General features: G+C 42.4%; 1 protein-coding gene across 4 annotated transcripts in view; it reads right to left on the reverse strand.

The window, feature by feature from the left end:
* Window positions 1-20,940, reverse strand: part of PHACTR2 (phosphatase and actin regulator 2) — a 110,818-nt gene that overhangs the window by 64,876 nt on the left and 25,002 nt on the right. The window lies entirely within an intron of this gene.

The raw sequence follows: 20,940 nt of genomic DNA on the forward strand, positions 1-20,940 counted from the left end.
CTCTTTCTGTTTCATCTCCTTCCTGGAGATGCTAGAGGTCAACATGTACATCTCAGGCTACTCCAGTCATAGTCATTAATAGTCATCAAATGAGAAAAGACATGGCACTCTTCCCCTTCAATCCTGCTGGTTTAGCTGTCATCTACCAACGTCACCTGTGAGAGAAGCTGGAAAGTTGGAAGCAGTGATGTATTGTATTTCTCATACGTAGAGCTAGTGTCTTCACCACTTCAGAAATGCTTGTAGAACATAAATACCGCTCTTGTACAAATGACTAGCAGGAGATCACTGAAGCGAATGTAAAACTTCCAAGATAGTTCCCAAGGGAGAATGAAATAATGCACAGCTTTTAACCTCTCTCACACATCAAAGAGAAAATTCCATCCCCTCGGTAACGCTTCAAAGACAGCTGTATTTCAATGGGCTTATTCTGCTGGGACGGACCAAGGCAGTACATGACCTACAAGATGTAGGATGCTGCTGCCCCATCTTTAGAGCTCTGCAGGATCACGTTCAGTAAAGAAGCACTTAAAAAATAAATGAATTTGTATTTCATTCAGATATCAAGATTAATTTATGGCACTAAGTGTGAAGCTTTAGCGAAGGGCCACCACATTCAGAAGGCAGGACCAGCAAAAGCATTCCATCTTAAAAAAGGAGAAAAGTATAATGCAGATGATAACCAAGGCAAACCAAGAAGATGGCACTGAGTTCAGAACAGAAATTACCCAGCCAGGTAATTCCCAATTCTCCACACACGACCTTCCACACACCCCTGTGCAAGGGGTCTGTACGGAGCAGCTCACTGAGAAGAACCTTGTAGCTCAGCCTGTATATATGGCAGCTAAGCATTCAGAGCCTTAGGCCAGCAAATGGGGACTATTCTGACTGAGACAAATGATGGAGTCATTGGATGAGCTCTGCCCATACAGCAGTGTGGTCCTCACTTATGAGCAGTCTGAGGGGATGCAGGCGATGTCCTGAATGCTGAGCTCTCTGCTCCTCACCATCACACACAGGCACATAGCACAGCTGGGCAAGCTCCTCCATGGCAGTTTGGCACCAGCAGTTTTCTTCTCCGCTCAGAAACAATCTCCAAATAGGCTGTGCATTGGCAAACTTGTTTGCTAGCCTAAATTATTCACCAAACACTTTGTAAGTGAATTTCAGGCAGTGGGAATCATGTAAACAATTCCTTGCTGAAGCAGCTCAATAATTTATTACCTGGGCTGTGTGTGAGGCACCCTCATCTGCACGGCTCCTCTGTGCTTTCTGACCCATCGTACTACCTGCAACCTACAAGGAACTTCATAGCTTCATCAGTATGATTTTAAATGATGAGTGAGGGATGCTCTACCCATGTGGTAGGATGCACTCATATTGAGGATCTGCCTGATGAGTTGCTGTAGGGAACAATTCACTTGAAAGTATCTGGAGCTAGTTGTTCTGTTTCACTTCAGCAGACCTGACCTATGAAGAAACCTCCTTTTACTTACACACTCAGAGAGTTTCAGTATTTGGGGTATTATTTCACATCTACAACTTTAAGAGTTAACAGCTGTCCAAAACCTTATTAAACAGCAGAATTGGTGTAATCCAGGTTTTGGACAATTTCTTAGACTGATTGTGCAAAATGGCAAAAGATGAGTAAATTAAAGGTTCCGCTTAAACTGACACTAAGTGTTATATATTTTTTAATTAGAGCTTACTGAAAAGCAGTACACAATACAAAGTGCACTCCCCAGGGCTCAGATCTTGTTTTATCCCTTTACTGGGGGCTAAGCACTGTGAACACTGGAGGGGAAAAAAAAAAAGGCTACAGAAGTCTTTGCTTAAAGCACAAAGGGCACCTGGCATACCAGATCCCACCCTGACCCTAATCCTACACCGGACATTCCTGAAAAAGCTGAGCAATCTAACAACAGATGGAACGACATGCTGTCCAAAGTCTGTAACAGCCCGCCCTGGTAATTAATAATTTAAATGTTAGATTCTAGTTTCAGTTTTAAACTGGAACAGGTTGCCTGGTGAGGCTGTGGATGCCTCCTCCCTGGAAGCATTCAAGGCCAGGCTGGATGGGGCTTTGAGCAACCTCATCTACTGGGAGGTGTCCCTGCCTACAGCAGGGGGTTGGAGCTAGATAACCTTAAAGGTCCCTTCCAACCCAAACCATTCTACAATTCTATGGTTCTCACACTCTTACACATTTTTACTACTGACAGTAAGAAGGACTGTGGATATTTGTGTTGTGCCCAGTGACCCCATGGCTGCCTGTTGCACTGATCTGGGCAGTGCAGTGACAGCACTATGGTGGCACAGGAAAATGTTCCTTTTCCAAACAGAAAACAACTGTCAGAAATTTTCCAGTCAGGCATGTGTTTATCACCAGGTGTCAATTTTGCCCGTGGTTCCAGATTTATGATGAAAGACAAAGAGGACCGCATTAAAAATTATAAATAGCTTTCTGCCTGTCCTAGTTCAAGCCACTGGGGAAGAAGAAAGTGATGACGTTAAAACACCGTCCTGGGTTGTGGAATTCCTCAAGAGTCGCCTTTCTGACAGGTTTTCAGAGGCTTTGGCCACTGCAAGTTTTTATCAGTAGTTACACTAAATAGGATGGACGGCCCCCATTGCTTGATATGAGCTGGCATTGCCCAAGCAGAACCCACGTGCATATGGAAATATGTTCCTACCCTGGGGTATTGCTGCTTCTTCTCCCCACCTTTTCACCACAGCAGAGCTCCCAGCATGAGAACACATAACCTTAGCACTGTAAGAAGGGCTCCCACCAGCTTCACTGGCTCTCTTGGGCATCTTCTCCCCTCTGTGCTTAATGCCTCCTGGCTGTTGCTGATGCAGCAAAGCCAAGTTATCCAGGAGAGCTTTTGTGCTCCCCAGCCTGTCCAGCAGTAACTCTTCCCTCTGGAGAAGTCAGCCATGATACCAGTCCTGCCGCACCAACCATTTTCCTTAGGAAAACACAGTTTTGTGTTCTTCAGAGAGCGTGTGGTGGTTGCTGGCTGTGGCTCTCCCTCCATGGCTCCAAGCTTCTTAATGAATCACTGCTTTTTGGCACTGGAGCAACATAAACACGTCATTTGGGATGTCATTGCCAAACACACATGCATGTAGAGCAGACTTTGAATGACAGAAAGTGGACAATTTAATGTAATATTCGGGCTGCATAGTTGAAAGTTGCAAAGGAAAAACAAACAAACAAACAGAAAATGCAAATCTGAAGGCCACAACGTTACCACCAGCCCAATGGTTGGACTCCTGCAGTATGTTTCATGGAACATAAGGAATGGACTTTATCAGTAGTGCATCAGCTACAGTTCCCAGCAGGAAAAACAGGAATAGAAAGCAGTGAAGGACTGGAGGATCACTGATCAGCACGGCTTTTACACACCTATCTTTCTTTCATACCTTCAACACCTCTACTCGCTCTTACTGGCTTCAGTGACAACTGAGAAAAAAATAATGTTCAGAAAAGCTGAGTGTTTGGCACGATGGTTTCCTTCGTTCCACTTAATTCAGTGAGATTTTGAAATGAATTTAAATGTGTTGCTGGATTATAATTAGCCCTGAAGGGCAAGAGACCACAGGGGACCAGCTCTCTCCCTTTAAATGGGCAGCTGTAAAGGCACAATCTTAAACAATATCCTGAACACCAGCAACGTTTGAAAGCTGGCCCTGTGCCTGATTAACAGCCAGGAGTTGGAATAATCTCTGCCTTTGTTGAATCATAGCTATTCCCTACAATGCTAGTTTACTTCAACCATCTCTAGGCCAAAAATACAACTTCCAGCCTTCAGTTTCATTTCCCCTTTTCTTCTTCTACTACTACAACAAAAAATACAGTTCTTTCTTTTTCCCTACAGGGAAAATGCATTTTTTTTCCCACTCTCCCATGACTCAAAAACATCTGAAGGATTCTTCCTTTGAGCTTAAGAGGAGGGAAAGTTTCACCTTTTGGCAAAGATACACAATGGAAATTTTTGACTCAAAAGAGGATTTAAAAATAATAATAATAATAATAATTATAAGAAGCATGTGAAAACAAGGGGTTATAATGGAAACTATTTTCATAGCCAGCTCTAAAGTAAGCACTTCTGTTCCAGAGACACATGGTACTGATGCAAACATTGATTTGATGCCAAAATCCCTAGCATGTTATCGGAATCCGGAAGCGCTGCAATATTAAATACACCTCAAGATATATGTCAGACATCTCCCTGTGTCTGGTCCACGTAGTCTGCACAGCATGACGCTTTATGCTTAATTCATTAGTGATTAGCAGGCCAGCAGCAGGGCTGCTGGCTGCCTTTCCAGCGCTGGGCTCTTTCCTGAATGGTCTTCTCCAAGTCAGGGCTTACTATTCCCACTTTGCAAATACTGAGCCCGTATCTACTTTCCACATGCAGCACTCACACAGTGCATTCTGTTGCAGTGCTTGAGCACCCCATGCTGGTCCTAGGGAAGTACAATTATCCGCAAGGTCAGATTTCTGCATTTCATTGAGAGTGCTGTGGGGAGAAATGGTGAAAGCACTGCCAGCTTGTGTCATACAGGGACAGATCTGCTCCCCAGCCCAGGCTGGGCCACCCAGGTGCTATTCAGAACAAAAACTCCTAAATCTCTGTCTCAGCCTCACTTTCTCAGGGGTGTCTGGCTGTCTACAGGAGCAATGAGGAGGGCACGGTGCTCAGTTGCATTTCCTCCTGGCAAACTCTGTTGGCTGCTGTCTGTCTGCTTACTTCTTCAGCTGTCTCAAAGCACATAGCCTGGACTTGGCAAGCTTCCTTCTATGGCCATCACGGAAAGGTCCTTTTTGCACCTACTGCAATTACAGCCATGGTACTTGACCTGCATCTTTGCTGATTCATTAGAAAAACCCACAACAAGAATAAAGTGTTCTAATGAGTGTAAAATGAATCTTCTGCTTTTGTGCATCCTGATGATACGTGTATTTTTTTTAACTGTGGATCTGCAGCTTTTGCTCGAAGTCCTCACCTTGCAGTGAAGTGCCAACAGCAATGGGAAGCTTTCCCAGCAGGGATCTTGCAGAGCATGCAGAGGTACCTGAGCACATGCAGAGCACTGATCCAGGCTGGCTCTCTGCCAGACTCAGTGCAAGCTCCCTACCTCTCCGTCTTCAAAACCAGCAACCATCCTTCAGGATCCTCAACAGATCTCCTAATTGCTTGTAGTACACTCATCAGCGCAGAGTAGAGGTGTGGGGCCATGTTTCTTTTGAAGCAGTCCAGGATGCAATCAGCTTTCTGGGCTGCAAGGGCACATTGCTGGCTTGTGTCCAGTTTGCTCTCCACCAGTACCCCCAGTCCTTTTCAGCAAGGACATTTGGTGTCTATGTATTGATTGTTTAAATCAAGAGTAAATCTGTGAGTCTGATTTTGCTTTTTAAATTCTCATGCGTTGTTCATTTGTGTGCTGGTGGCCGAGGGAACCAGCATGCTTTAATTTGCCAGTCCTGCTGGTTTTTGTGCTGATCCAGACCATTTTTAGCTCAGGTTCATTCAGTTACAAAGCCCACACAGAAGGAAACTAAACAATTACATGAGATGGGAATGTTACATGGTTTTAGTGGAAAGTGCTTTTTACCAAGACTAAACATCAATATTACACTTTTTTTTCCCCTTTTTTTTTACTACCTGCTTAATACAGCAGATCATTAATGCAGCACATTTTAGTTAGTTAAAATGAACAAATTTCATTAAATTAAAATTCAGAGCCATTAAAGCCAGATGGGGTATGGGGAGAAAAATTGCAGAGACTTTAGAGCTAATGTAAATGTAATATTGTTGTTTCCAGCTCGAATGCAATTAAATAGGGCTGACAGAAGCTTTCACAAAAAAAGCGCAGGAAGAAAATCTGCCTGTAAGGAAAATCAATTTAAAAGAAATTGTACTTCAGATATTTTCATGGTTCTGTGGCTCGCTGAATTATACTCCTGCATAGAAGCTGCAGTGCTGGTGTGGGAGAGCTAGCACTGAGATCGTTACTAGTATGTTACTTACTGAGAGAAGAACGACTTAAGAGTACAGCCTGCCTGGGGAGCCCTCATTGCCTCCTCTGCAGTTCCCAGTGTCCTTGGCAGCCAGGCTGTGATGCTGGGTGCCCTCCAAAACACAGGTGGGGTGCAAGGCGCAGACCTGGGTCATGAGAGAGCTGCCCCTTGCATGCTGTCAGTAGCTCTGACAGAATCATCTGGCTTGGGAAAGGTCTTCAGGGTCATCAGACTCAATAGGCCACCAAATCAAACCATCAACCTGACCTACTGAGTCCCATTACTAAGCCTTGTCCCTATTGCCACATCCACACGTTTCTTAAATCCCTCCAGGGGTGGGCATTCTGCTACTTCCCTGCACAGGCCATTCTGATGTTCAAACAGGCTCTCCATGAAGAAATTCTTCCTGAAGTCCAATCTAAACCTCCCCAGTGCAACCTGAAGCTCTTTTCTCATGTCCAGTCACTTGTGACCTGATAAAAGAGACCAGTCTCACTGATTGCAGCACAGTTACATTTAGCCGTGGGGTTTGATCAACAAAATCCAGTTCGAGATTAAGCTCCGATGCTTTCTGTAAAGTCCCTGGATCAGTGCTATCTCATGTAGGACTTTACTGTCACTGGGGCATGTGATAATCAGCCCCTTATTTTATTGCTCCAAATAATGTTAGGAAGAAAAGAGAGAGAAGGAAAACAACAACAAAGTAAGATTCATAGAATCACAAGGTTGGAAGGGACCTACAAGATCATCTAGTCCTACTGTCCTCCCATTACCTAAGATCACTCCATTTCTTTTTAAAACAGTTGCTGTGTATCACACTAAATAGTTGTTTTCAACCAAAATAGCAAGTAAAAGTCTATATACAATCTTGCCTAACCATATGATGTACCAGGAGGGGGAGGGGGTGTTCCCAAGCACCCTCAAGCCCACATCCCGCTCATTTAAGCTCCTAAAATACAACACAAGATGTCAGAGTCCTCATTTTCTCATGAACTCCACAGCAAGTATGAAACTTGACCTTGATTCATACACGGTGATAAAAGCCAGAGCCTGCAAATTTATGAATGTAGCTGGCAGCCATTAAGTGCATTATGTGGAGGTCAGGCTGATGGTCCCTTTTTGTTTATTCCTCTTATTTAATGATCCATTGCTGGAGACGTGCCAAAAACTTTCAGAGTGTTTTACAACTTATTTATGCAACTGAGAAGTGTGTACTGTTCTTTCCATCCTCATTATCCTGGCATGCTGAAAATAAACTGGAGTGCAGAACTGGCATCTGAGGAAAACACAGAGGGTGTGAGGTTTCTTTTTAATGCAAGCTGAGAAAATGCTCGTCCCTTTCTGAAGTAGCCTTTTGGCTGAGTGACAAAACAGGGCTACCTTCGTTTTGTACAGCCAAATTCCACAAAAGTCAAGTATCTCAGCACAGGGTATGGCATCTGGCTCCAGACAGACCTCCACTCGTTTCAAGATGTGGTGTGGTTATGGTTTCACCACTGTCAGGGGTTAGGTGTGCAGATTTACTGCTAGCTCCATGCCTTTCAAGGAAGACCTTGTCTATGGATGTGGTATGGATGATCTACAATATATTTACTTAATAAACAATTTTGCTTAGGCCTACTATATCTGTACATAGAATCATAGAATTGGTTGGAAAAGACTTGAAGTTCATCGAGCCCAACCGCAACCTAACCATACTACCCTAACAACCCTCCGCTAAATCTTGTCCCTGAGCACCACATCCAAACAGTTTATAAACACATCCAGGGATGGTGACTCAACCCCCTCCCTGGGGAGCCTATTCCAGAGCTTAACAACCCTTTCTGTAAAGAAGTGTTTCCTGATATCTAACCCAAATGTACCCTGGTGCAACGTAAGGCCATTTCCCTTCGTCCTGTCACCAGTGTAGATGCACTAAACTAATGCAAGTCACTTGATGTGGGAGAAAATGTACACATTTTCTACTGCAGCTGGCACTGCTGAAACTCTGTGTGCCCAGATGTTTGTGTTACAACATCCTGTTACTTCTAGGTCTGAATGAGAGCTCCAGCAGAAAGTGCTGGTTCCATTCAGACCCATGGACTGGAAAAGAGGGGAAAAATGTTGCAGAAGTCTGTTTACCAGTCTGATAGAGAGAAAATTAAGTACTTGAATGTTGCAGTATTCTGCTATTAAACCAGATGGTGAAGAAATTCCGGTACAGGCAGCTCATAGGAATCTGGCATTTATGATATGATAACATTTATCATATGAGAAATAGTTGTCCCTGCAAGTTGAAGTAACTGGATCCACAATTCAAGCAAGGAGTTTTTGTTTCACGTAAGCTAACTGTTAATACTGGATCACTAATGGGCATCTCACCTTATTAAGAAACAATCATACCCTCTACAAAGTTACTTTAGACTTGTCTGTCAATTTTCACATTGAACACCACTGTCTGACTGCTAAGCTTTCAAAGTGCTGTGGCATTTTGCACCTTCCAGGTTAATGCTCACTAAAATCCAAGCCAGTCTAGATGACAAAAGAAAACCTGACAACCTAGACAGATGGAACATTTACATGAATGTGTCTTTAGTCTAAAACCTTGTTACTGAATTGCCGAAACGAAAGCTGAACATCACTCAGTGCATCCTTGGTGCTGTACCAGTGAATTCACTGGTGTATTTCAACAACAGTGATTTTTATACCTGGTATATCAGAGACAAGTAGCAGACAATTATGATACTTCCATAAGCATGCAGAGCTCACTCTTTCTCTCTTGTTATAATGACAATCAAGCCTTCATGAAAATTCCACTACCAATGTTAGGTTATGCTCTTCTAGAGAATAAATGTATGTAACTGCCAAATTACAAACATATTTGAGAAGAAAGTAAATGCCACAGTTCCTCAGGTATAAAATCCATTATTTCCAGGAAGTTTTTGAGTTTTGAGGGCTATAGCAAAATTCCTTCTGCTCCATCTTATCTAATTTGCCCTCTTGTGTATTTTTGATCAGCCTTTTGAAAGCTGACATGGTTTCTTACATTAGAATTCGGTCTAAGCAGCCAGAACACTTTTCATGCTTCACCACTCACTGGTTATTAGTGTAATCTGCAGGAAACAACATAACAATAGAGCATAGTTTCTGAATGTGAGCAAAAGGTTAGAACAACAGCCTATGCTCACACTTGGCTTCTTGACTCCTCTTCCCTTTGAGATGAAGAAAGCAAATGCTGTGTGTAGTAACTCTGAGGCTATTTCCCTTGTGCTCAAAGTCTTTCTTACAACTTTCTACAAGCCAGAAGAGAGCAAGATATAGAAGCGGTCATGCCCTGAAAGCACTGTGTAGCTGAAACAGTGAGAACTATGGGAGCTCACCAGCTGTGAGGTAAGGCAAATCTCTGGCTTCCCAACTGTGCAATACTTGAGTACCTCCCAGCACCCAGCAGACAGATCTGCTACAGTCATATCCTCAAAGCTACCAGGATAGCTGAGTGAGAAATTGTTCCCCCTCAGAGAAGTGTAGCTAGACCCGCTGACACTTGGTCTCACAGCCCCAGCCCCCTCCTTTAACACTGCCTAACCACAGGGGCACCAGAATTACCTGCATAGTGAAGCTTTCCTCCTTGGTATTACCATACTATGTGTGTAAAACAACAGTACCAGATCAAAGAAGTGATTCCTTGCAGGGTGAAGAGCAGCTCCAGCAATTTGCCTCCCGAGCTGCCAGACTCAGGCAGTGAGCCCTTCCTATGAGGCAAAAGAGCAAAGTGATTTTTAGCCCTGTTCCAACTGCACTGCCAGGCTGACAGCAAACCTGAGAAATGAGGATGTTGCCCGATTTCAGACACTGGAAAAACTCCAAAATCTGCCCTCTGTTGGAGCAAGTGGTGGTAATTGGTTTAATTGGTTCTGGCTTACACCCATCAGCCCCACTCGTTAGTACTTAGGCATAAAAGTAACGTGAGTTAATGTGCTGCAGAAGAACCCTGGCCAGTGCTGGCTCTGTGATCATGAGAAAGAATTGAGCATCTTCATTTAACTACACATGCACTGCGAGACACTATAATGGGCATTATTTCAAGAAGCCCTTCTCATGCTGAGGAGGTAGCCAAGACTCACATGTCTCAGCATTACCACACTGTTGTGACCAACAGCCAGCAATTAAGGCAGATGTGGGTAGCTCCACTGGAAACAAGGGCTTTAGTAAAACTGGAGGGAGGAATTACAAGCTTTGATTAGGAAGCATCCTTCTTGAGGCCTTCTAATGGCTGGGGCTCCTGACTTCCAGACTGTTTAGCGGTCCATTGACTGTAACTTCTGAAATATTGTTTTTCCCCTGATGGTCATAACAGTTACTTTCCTTATTCTAATCTGAATCCGCCATTACCAGTATTTCTATTACATATATATATATATACATATATATGTCACAATTTTCTGACAACGTATATCTACAGACAGATCTTGGTGATATTTAGTCATAGAAGGGAAAGAAGAGGTCCAAACAAATGATTTTTGTAAGAAATAGCATTGAGACAGTTTTGTTTGTTTTTTGGGTTGTTTGTTTGTTTGCTTTTTGCAGTATTATTAAATGGACAGAGATGCAAAGGGATTTAAGGGTGAGGTGCAAAGAAGGTTCATTATATTAAGACATTTGTTTTGGTTAGTCTTTCACAGTGACATCAGTTTCTGAGTTCTTAAGCTTTCCTGCATCTTCTCAAGATTTTCAGGTTTCAGACAAGATGTGGGACACCAGAAGTTACAGCTTCCCAGGAGCTCAAACCGGACTCAGATGCTTTCAGTGTTGCAAATACATTTTAAGAGTTCATTAGCTCCCTGGGACACAGCTCATCAGCTGACCGTGTGCTCCCAGCTTAATGGCACGTATTATGCAAGTACCTTTCAAAATTGCTGCTCTCGATGCTGAGCCTCTTGATCTGTAACTATGACCTAATTATTTCCCACACTGATTATATAGCTTTTCATCTGTTCATATGAAATGCATTGGTTTCTCACCTAAAAATAGTTTTATATTTTCTTGCCAGCCATCGCTAGTAGCAGCACACAGAACAGAGCAGAGAACCAGTTCTTGCTGGATGCCTCCTGAATCACACCGGACGTGTGACAGTGATCCCTAAAATACATGAAGCTTAGCATTTAGGTACTCATTTGATACATAACACACTGATTATATATCATGTTAGCATCTACATGTCAGACTGAAGCCAAACAACTCATAATGTAGCAAGTTAGCTGTATGAAAGAATTTCCCCAAACCTGTTTTTCCTAAAACCCATGTTAATGAGAGTTACTTGTATTCAGTCCTTTCATTCTTTCTGGCTCAGTCCCTGTATCATGTGTTCCATATTTTTGCTCAAGATGGATGTCAGACTCACCGGCTAATGATTACCCGTGTACTTCTCTTACAGCTTTTAAAAGATGTTATAATAGATTAATAATCATTTGTTTAAAAGCACGCAGCTGTCTCACAAGAGCGATGAGACCTGTCTTTTATAATGTTTTCCCAGCCACAGTGATATATGAACACGTCTTGCAGCAGGTTTGGACCTTTCTGCTTCTCTTTCCTGCTTCCATTCCTCCTGCACATACAGGGAAGGTCCATCCATCCCATCTCCAAAAGCAGCCCTAAGCAGTGCTGGCTTTTCACAGGCTCTGTGTGGTGGCTAAGCATCAGCCTTGCAGATTGCTGCCTTGTTTTGCTTGGGAAGCAGTTTTGCTCCCATCTATTTGCAATGATTTCTGTACTACACAAAGCATGGGATGCAGCTATGTGCAAATATGGCAAAGACACAGCTTGTTCTATAAATGAGCAGTAGCAGTTTCATTTAAAGTAGTGGTCACTAAAATTGGAGGAAAGAATTAAGAGCAAAGTGGATATGCTTCTTAAGGATGGCAAAATCTTGGTCTAGTCATCTTTGACACAGCAGAATCCAAAATAACCTACAGACCACTTCCCAGCTGTGGGAAGTAGCTTGGTACCAGCTAGGAAGAACATTCAGTTTCTGAGTGCTCATGTCAAGCCAAATGTGATCAGAAAGGTGACCAGAAGGAAAGTCACACACCGTGTGAAAATATTCTCTGGTTTTTCTCTGCTGAGAAGAAGCACAGTTGCCACAAGTAAGTTTTCTCTTAGAAAATTTGTTCACTCTTTGTTTCAAGAAACCAAATCAGTCACATGGCTCCATCTGCACTGTGCTGAGAAGATTATTTTTGCTGCTTTCTTAGGAAAGCACACATCAGCTGTCTTTCAAAACAGTGACAACCCGTTTTCTCCATTGGCAATCTGACCTACTACTCGAGGTGCTCTTTGCTGACCTGAAAAAAAAGCTCAAAGGCAAAGCAAAGCAAATAACTGACAAGAGGAAACAATGCCACAAAGTCATGATTCAATGCCAGTCACAGGAGCGATGCTTGGGCTTGCCAGGTGAACCTGGTATTCACCTCAAAGGCAGTCATCTGAAATAGCCGCACATCCTGTCTGAATCCAGAAGAGGTGCACAGACTATAACGTTTGGGAGTGATCTGCACTAACTAAAGCTGACTTTGCTGTCAAGCTTTTAAATGTAAACCAGAAAAAAGGAAAAAGGAAAAAACAAATAAAGCAACAACAATATCTAGCTGTGATTGCAAGTGGCAACGAGGGAGTTTATCTCAGATCGATCTTACCTCAGCTGAGTTTCTCATGTCACTGAAATAGCAAGCCATTGCGTCAGGTAGCCAACAGCATCACAATGGGTAACAGGATGCAGCCTTTACCAAAGCACGCGCAGCAGTACTAACGTAAGAGAAAAACACTACTCTCAGAAAAAGTTCTTTTAAACAACAGCCACGCAGCCTGCCCCCTCAGTGCAGCACCATATCATTAGCTCATTCATGCATAGCGCAGAAAAAAGAGCAATGCAGGCAGCCAACAGAGAGAGGAAGAGGTCCCACTACAGCCTCTTATTGCTCTGTGGGAGAAGGGAACATTTTTAGGTGGGAAGGATGCAGGCTATTTTTGCTCCTAAAATAAGATTCTAAACTGAGTTGAGCAGTCTGCCTACTTTGCCAATACAATCCCTAACCACTCAGAAGGCAAGTTTCCTGAGCTGAAGGATGAGGGAACATGCACAGTGACTACAGAACACAAGAGACTGAAGAGGTGATAGGAATGTGTGAACATCCAGAGCTTTGCATACAACTACTGTGATATGCATGTTGAGTTTTCCGCACCCAGAACTAAAACAATGAATGTTAATAGACATTGCGTTATCTTGAAGTAGAGGACAATAAATCATTTTAATGTTCATCACCCTCAGATATTACTGGCATTGCAAAGTAAGTTGCACACCTTGATAGACTCCAACATCTTGCCCAAGGGTTCACCACAGTTAATTTGGCCTTATAGCTCCCATGTGTAGGTGAGAATGTATTTTTCTCATTTTCTACGTGGTCTAACCTTACAAATGACCACAACACTTTCAAGAGGCACTATGCAAACTTATCCTGCTTCTGACAGGTACTGGCACCCCCAAAGTGGTGAGCAAGATGGGGTTGTGCTGTGACTGATTACTCTGTGGGTTCAGAATAATGCCTGCTGGACAAAAGGCGCTGATAAAGAGATAAAGATAGTGCTGTGCTCTGTAGGAAAAGCTGGGCTCTTTTATTGACAACACCCCTTCCATCTTTAAGGCCCAAACCACTCCTGCTCCTGAATTCTGCGCTGCTTTACCCAGAGGGTGGTAAGACAGTGGCACAGCTGCCCAGAGAAGCTGTGGGTGCCCTATACCTGGTGGCACTCAAAGCCAGGCTGGTTGGGGCCCTGGGGCAGCCTGAGCTGGTGTGGGGCAGCCCTGCCCATGGCAGGAGTTTGTGGCTGGGTGGGCTTTAAGGTGCCTTCTAACCTAAATCATTCTGACATTCTGATTCTGTTATTCCTAAAGCCACATATGCTAAAGTATGCAGACGCTTCTACCTCTTACCAGCACCACTCAGAGCCTTCAGTTGCAGAGTAGGAAATGCATGTATATGCCTTACAGAGACCCTATCATGCATTACAATCACCATGCTAAGTAACATAAACTAAGGAAGGTAAAAAAAATTACATTTGGCAACCAGCTCATACTGTGCTCTAACTATTTCTTAATATCTCAATGTAAGGGCAGCATATTGGCCCCAATTTTAAATAGTCTGGCACTTACAAGTTTGTGCCTTAGAATTAAACAGCTTTCAGATCCTTTATTAAAAAGTGCTGATTGTGTACTGCCTGACAAAACAGAATGTCTCCATTAGGATAATGATTTATTGTAAATATGGTAGTATTAAGGCTGACTATTCTGGGTATTAAAAATGCATGGAAAAAAATCCATTTAAAAAGTGTTATGTGAGCTGTCAAAATTTATCAGTTTAATGTCTTTGTCATTTGCGTTTCTTTTTAAAATGCCAAGTGAAATTAGACCTTATCCCACCACTAGGAGTTGCCAAATTTCACTTGAAATTAAAACAGAATAATGTGTCATGATAGTTATTTTAATAATATCAAGTAACAAAAACAGAAACAGAAAAGAGAAGAAAAAGGAGACATAAGTACTGCAGCAACAAAAAAGTTAAATTTATGTGCTATTTCTACAATACTCATGTGCAAGAACTCCATAGGCTTCCTGCATTAACAGACCATTTCCTCTGGCAATAAGGCAATAAGGCCACAGCAAAGCACAGCACTGTTGGGCTGTGCTCTAAATGCCAACAGGCAGCCCCCAGAAACAGGCATTTTCTGCTGGTTTGAAATAGCCACGTTATCTTCCATGTGGCTCCCACACAAGCCTCCACCACTAAATACCCCTCACTTTCTGGACCTCCTCAAGCACTACTGAGAAAGACAGAAGGGACTTGTGAGTCAGCAGGAGCTGCAGCGAGGACAAATCCATCCCAGCTTCGGTTCCTGTGGCAATGCCAGCTGCCATCACATTTGTGTCTGAGTTACATTCTGCAAGGCCTCTGCTAGCACAGGTCACACCAGAGCTAGGAAGCTCACTGCCACAGGTGTCTCCTACTGCATCCGCCTCCCTGTAGAGACATGGAATGGTATTTATGACTCTCCTGGTACTATTCAGAAATGCATTTTAAAACATTTTAGCGTTTAATGAGTTGTGAATTGCTAACAGCAATTTTTGAGAATTATATTACAGGAATATTGGTGCTGAGCAAACAAAGAAAAACTAAGTATTTGTCCTGGATAGTTCAGCTTCTCCCAGCCCTTCTGCCTTATTTAAAAACTGGTTGTGAATGGGGACCTGATCCTGCCCTCAAATTCATTGCTTCAGCCACGTGTTCCCAGAAACTCAGATATTGATTGCCTGGTTGGAATTTGTTTCTTCCAGCACACAAGCAGCTGACCATATCCAAAACCAACATTCTTTACTGCCTGAGAGAAGCCTTACCACTGCTACCACTGCCCCGTGGCATCCTCAGGGAGCATACTTTTATACTGATTTATAATGGTGTCCCCAGTATCCCTTCTGGTGCCAAGCTGTGCACACAGCCAAACCCACACTGCTCCTTGGGCATGGGATAGCAACTAGGATTCCCCCAGCCCACTGTCACTCAGCAGCACTAGCGGAGGCTGCTCGCTCAGCTCTTCTCCCCATTCCAGGTCTGCCAGACCCCTCCTGCCATAGGCATGACTGGAGTGCCATGGGGCTGCTTCGCTCAGAACTGCTTTTGCCTGCCAGGGAAGGTTGCTAGGAAATCTTACAGTCCTAAGCTACTTATTTTTATCCAGCTATACTTTGGGTCTCATAAACATTTTATGTGAAAATATTAAATGAGGTTAAATAATGAGAAGGAAACACAGAAAAAGACTTTTTGGTAAAATTCCATCCAGTCTACATTTAGAGAGCCCAAAGCAATACCCCTGCAAGGCACTCCATAATTAAGGATCAAATTTCCAATCAGGTTCACGGTTAGAGACAATGAACGGTGATTAAACAGCAGCAGACCAGGTCCTTATTATCAGCCACCTGCTCTTTGCTCACATGGCGCTACTTTTCCCCTGGTGGATAACTTCAGGCCCCTCCATTTGATGTCTTCAAAGTCCCTGGAGCCCAGGCTACTTTTCTCTGTGCCAGCGCCTCTTAATACAACCTTTTTGCCTCCTGATTACCTCCTTGTGCCCTTAAAAGGATTGGCTCCTGCAGCAATGGTCTGATGGTTGCAACAAGCCTGTCAGGAAACACAGCCTGCATAATCCAGGTTTCTATGCTGGTACACAATGCTTCCTTCTTCACAGTACATGGCTCACAACAGAGCTCACAACGAGGACTTTAAAAGGCATTCTGCCAAAACCCACGCAATCAGCAGATGCAAATCTGCTTCTAAAAGAAGTATATACCTGATGGGCCGGTGCTTTCTAATTTATTTATTTTGTCAGAAAACAGAGTTAGAACCTAATAGAAAATAGAAATTGCATTACACCATTTCTCCAAACCAGCTGGATGGAGTTCATGGTGCTTCTTCATAAGATGTGCTGTGGAGACTGGAATAAATGCTGAAACATAATGTGTGCCACCCAACCGCAGTATTTCTAGCTAAAAAGTTACCTGAGAGTCATTCTAGCTAGCATGGGGGAAACATTACTAAGCTAGAAGATACGCCATCATTTTGATCATGCACAGCTTTTGTTTGTTCCCAGTATAAGTTACTGTGTTCTTACTCAGAGGCTACTTGTATACAGACTTGAAAACAAGTTGGGAACGGCAGCCTCACAGGGAAGTTTAGTGCTGATAGAAACATTTTCCATGCCTTTATAAATGCACTGTTCCAGCTTCTGGGTAAAGGAGCACGTGTTGTACTATTCTAAAATTATATCAGGAAAAAAGTCAGCTTTCTAGGAGATGGTGACCTGTGACATACTACAGCATCTGCCTCAGCTGAGGTCATGAATACAGACAGGAGACAAATGAAGAGATACAGCGTAGAATAAAGAACCTGATTTCTGTTGTGTATTTTATTGCCCAGGTTCAAGTGTTTTGTGACCTATAGAAAACAGCACACAAACCCAATAAAAGTCAACGTGGCACCACTGATAACCATGTTTTGCAAAGACAGTGAGTGAACTCACACCAGACTGTGAGATGGAGAAAAAGGAGGTGCTGTTGCCCTTTTGAAAAGGAATTGCTGCTGGAATTTGAGTTGTCATTGTGCTACTAGTAAACTTGCAGTTATACTGACACTGTTATCATTACAAGTGTGTCTTTTTTTTCCCCAGTAAGTTACCAAATTAGATAGGGAAGAAAAGGGACAATCCAGCCAAGCTTAAGCCATAGGTAACCAAAGTATCTCATACCCCTGTATGGGCAACAAATGAAACTTACAACATGCTATGAGACTGTTGGGTAGGCTAGTTCTGCACACAGAAAGGCTGGGCTGTAGTAGAGGCATCTGAACACAGTGAGAGCAAGCCCTCAGCTTGCTCTTCTAACTACCTATGTGTTTATCTCCCTTACATTTTATTAAGGTGTGCACTATTTGCCTGAAATGCACATAAGAGACAATAAGGAATCTTTAAGATCACATTCTTTACCAGTATTCAGTCCTGCCAGTACTATTTTTAAAGGGTGTTAACTAAGTCCTTTTGACTTAACGGAAAGACAAAAGCAAGGTATTAGTTCAAAAGCAAGGGACTTAGTCAGCAAACAGCTTCCTGTGTCTCCTAACCTTCCTGTGACATGTGTCACAACTGAGCATAGGCTATGGGCAACTCTACTGGTGAGAGAAGTTCACTCTGCTGCTGGATGTTTGAATATACAATTTCTATATAAACACACACAAATACATATATATAAATGTATATATAAACATATATAAAATTATATATAAAATTATATATAAACATATAAAAATTTATATAAAAACCTTGAATATACAAGACTTCTGGTTCCTTTAAAATAGATTATTTACCAGGAAGCCCAGCCATAGGGCTGCCATCATTCAGGGTAACAGTTAACCACAGCTAGCTCATTACTGCTCCAATAATATGCCAAGTACAAAGAAGACACATAAACCCCTAGAAAGATGAAACAAGGCCTCTTGGTTTATCTTGAGGGCTGTGGTGTGTCTCCCCCTGCCACAATCCCTGCCCTGGCATCTCTGTGTGTTTATGGATGACATGAGACTTTTACACTTCAAGGTGAGATGCCAGACAAAATCTCTTGGGGAAGGGACAGTGCTGACCTCCATCCTGACAGGAAATCCCCAAAAAAGTATCACTTGTGAGCAAGTCTATTTCAACAGCTTCTCTTTTCCTGCTGCACAAGTTCCTTGCCACTTTTATATTCTCTTTTGTTCCCATGAGTTATTTCCAGCCCTCCCTTTGTGTCTTAAAGCAAGTACTACTGTACCAGTGCTGCCTTTGGCCATGGGCCTTGGCCAACCTTGCGTGGTGGGATGGGGCTGGGGCTGCTGGTACCCTCCTTGCCGAGCCAGGCATCCTCACAGCTGAATACCTGTAGCCAAACCATCAAGAACAACCGCTGCCAGCACAGGCCAAAAACACTCCCAGAACTGCCCTGACACACTGTGCATGCAGCGATGAATATTTTATTGTTATTCCAGGAAAAGCTTTTAAAAGAGCACACAAGACAACAGCGTTGTTGGGCTGTCTCAGTGGCACCGATTAAAAACAAGTAACCTAGCATTTAAATTAAAGGACTCTCTAAATGAAAACATGGTTTCTTGAAACCGTGGACCCAAACAGGTGAACTATTAGCAACACTGATCTTTTTAGGTAACAGTTCTGGACAGAAAAATGGCTTTGATGATGGCACAGAATATGAGTCATGATATTTCTTCAATGCAGAGGAGGAGATGGAGTTTTGCCCAACAGTTATCCATGGTCTGACTTGGAAAGTCTCTCTGGCAGCACAAGGAATGTAATAACAAAGGCCTGATTCACCAACACTGATAACCAAATTGTTATTTCTAACGCTCAGCAGCTCAAGCTCACAGCTGAGCTAGGGCTCTGTGCTTCTGTGCTGCCAGAAATAGCATCTCTTTAAGAAGAATCCAGGCAGGTATCCAGTTGGTATACATTAGCATGTTTACATTTTCAATTGGCCAACTACTGCTGAACAAACTAATGAGGCAGATGGTCTTATGGTTCCAGATATCCCAGTCTTTTCTGTTTGATTACCAGCTGACGAGTGCCCAGATTTTAGCACAGGGCATTCAAAGGTGCACCCTGTGCAATGCAGGGGGCACAGCCAGACCCTCAGGGTGCCTGCTGAGCACACCCCATGCTGGCATCTGGCTCTGTTTGGTTTCTATTATGGGTCAAGTGCCCTAAAAATCTCTCTGCAGATGCTTTGGGAACAGATCAGCCTTCTTACTGAGACTTATTTGCAGCAGCTGGTGGATATTCTTAACTGGTCCTCAAGTCTCCTTCCAGTATTTCAGCAAAGCTCTACTGCATATAAATGGTTATATATAAAAAATAAACAAAAAATAATAATAATAAGCAGAGCATAAGTCACTGCTTCTGCAATATATATATATAAAAACCCAAACATCTGGAAACTTCAGGAAATTGGTCATTTAAGAGGCTTTGAAATTAGTTGGTATAGTTATACAGAGGGCAAAGCTTACTTATTCTAGCTTCCAAATTTTTCAGATCTCAAGAAAACTGGATTGTTCGTAAGGCAAATATATATATATATATATATATATATATATATATATATATATATAAACACACAGAGAAATCTGCCTCTACGGTTTTCAGATACCAACTTCCCCATGCACCCCCCCAAAAAACTGGCCTTTAAAATGAACATGACTCATTCCAGAGCAGATTCTTATAGCTGGATTAAAGTAATAGCACTGTCAAGACTTCAATAGCATTAGTTGCTGATGCTGGAGAGTTTAAAAACCTGGAGGGTTTAGCTGTTCAGAGCATCTCTTGCCCACAGGCACTCTGTGCTGGAGGAGACCTTCTCCTCCAACTGGAAAATTCTGCCTCGTCACAGAATACCAAACACACACCATTAGCATTTATTAGGTTAAGTCAGAAGGTTGCACCAAGCATAAGAAGTATTTATAATCTTACTTATGTCACAGAAATGTTCATCATACCAGGAACAGGTCAGCTTTTAAGTTCACAGGTACCAGTAATGTAATCTTCCATGACACCAACATTTTAATTTCTGGAAAAAGTGGGTTGGCTTTTTTTTTTTTTTTTTTGTCTTGGGTTTTATATAACTAAGAGCAGGAGTTTGTTTGTCATGGAAGTTGATTTCAATACACCTGAGGTGAAATTGACTTGGACAGTTTAGCAGGCACAAGCAGGAGTTTCACTATGATAATACAATATATATATATTCACTATATATATAATTATATTATAATTATATATTAATTATATAATATAATAATAATTATAATAATATAATAGTGAAAAATAACCATAAAGCTACAAAAATAAGCTTTCTTTACTATATCCATCATGGAAATCTACCATAAGTCATTTCTTTTTCATACATTGTGAAGGTGAACATCACTTTAAAGGTTAATATGAGACAAATCTGATGATTTGAGAATGTTTTAAAGGGCACTGAGCCTACCATAAATTCTGTATGCCACCGTGAATTGTACTTGTCTCAATAAATAAGCGTGACGCTGAAATGTTCCGCTTTCACAGCAGTCAAAGTAACATGCAAAATACCCATCACAGAAAGCACTTTTTGCAGTGCTTTGGGATACAAGGTAAAGCAAAAGGAAAATGCAGATAAACCATTTCATTACATGTGCAGTGTTGGTATTGTGTGCACCCCTCAGAAACCACGCAGTGTATTATTTGGCATGAAAATGCACAATCTAAAGTTGGAATATCACAGAAAACATTTAAAAAGTGCAAATGTATGCAGAATTTTCTGT

The sequence above is a fragment of the Coturnix japonica genome, chromosome 3 (genome assembly GCF_001577835.2).
Source record: "Coturnix japonica isolate 7356 chromosome 3, Coturnix japonica 2.1, whole genome shotgun sequence".
NCBI lineage: Eukaryota > Metazoa > Chordata > Aves > Galliformes > Phasianidae > Coturnix > Coturnix japonica.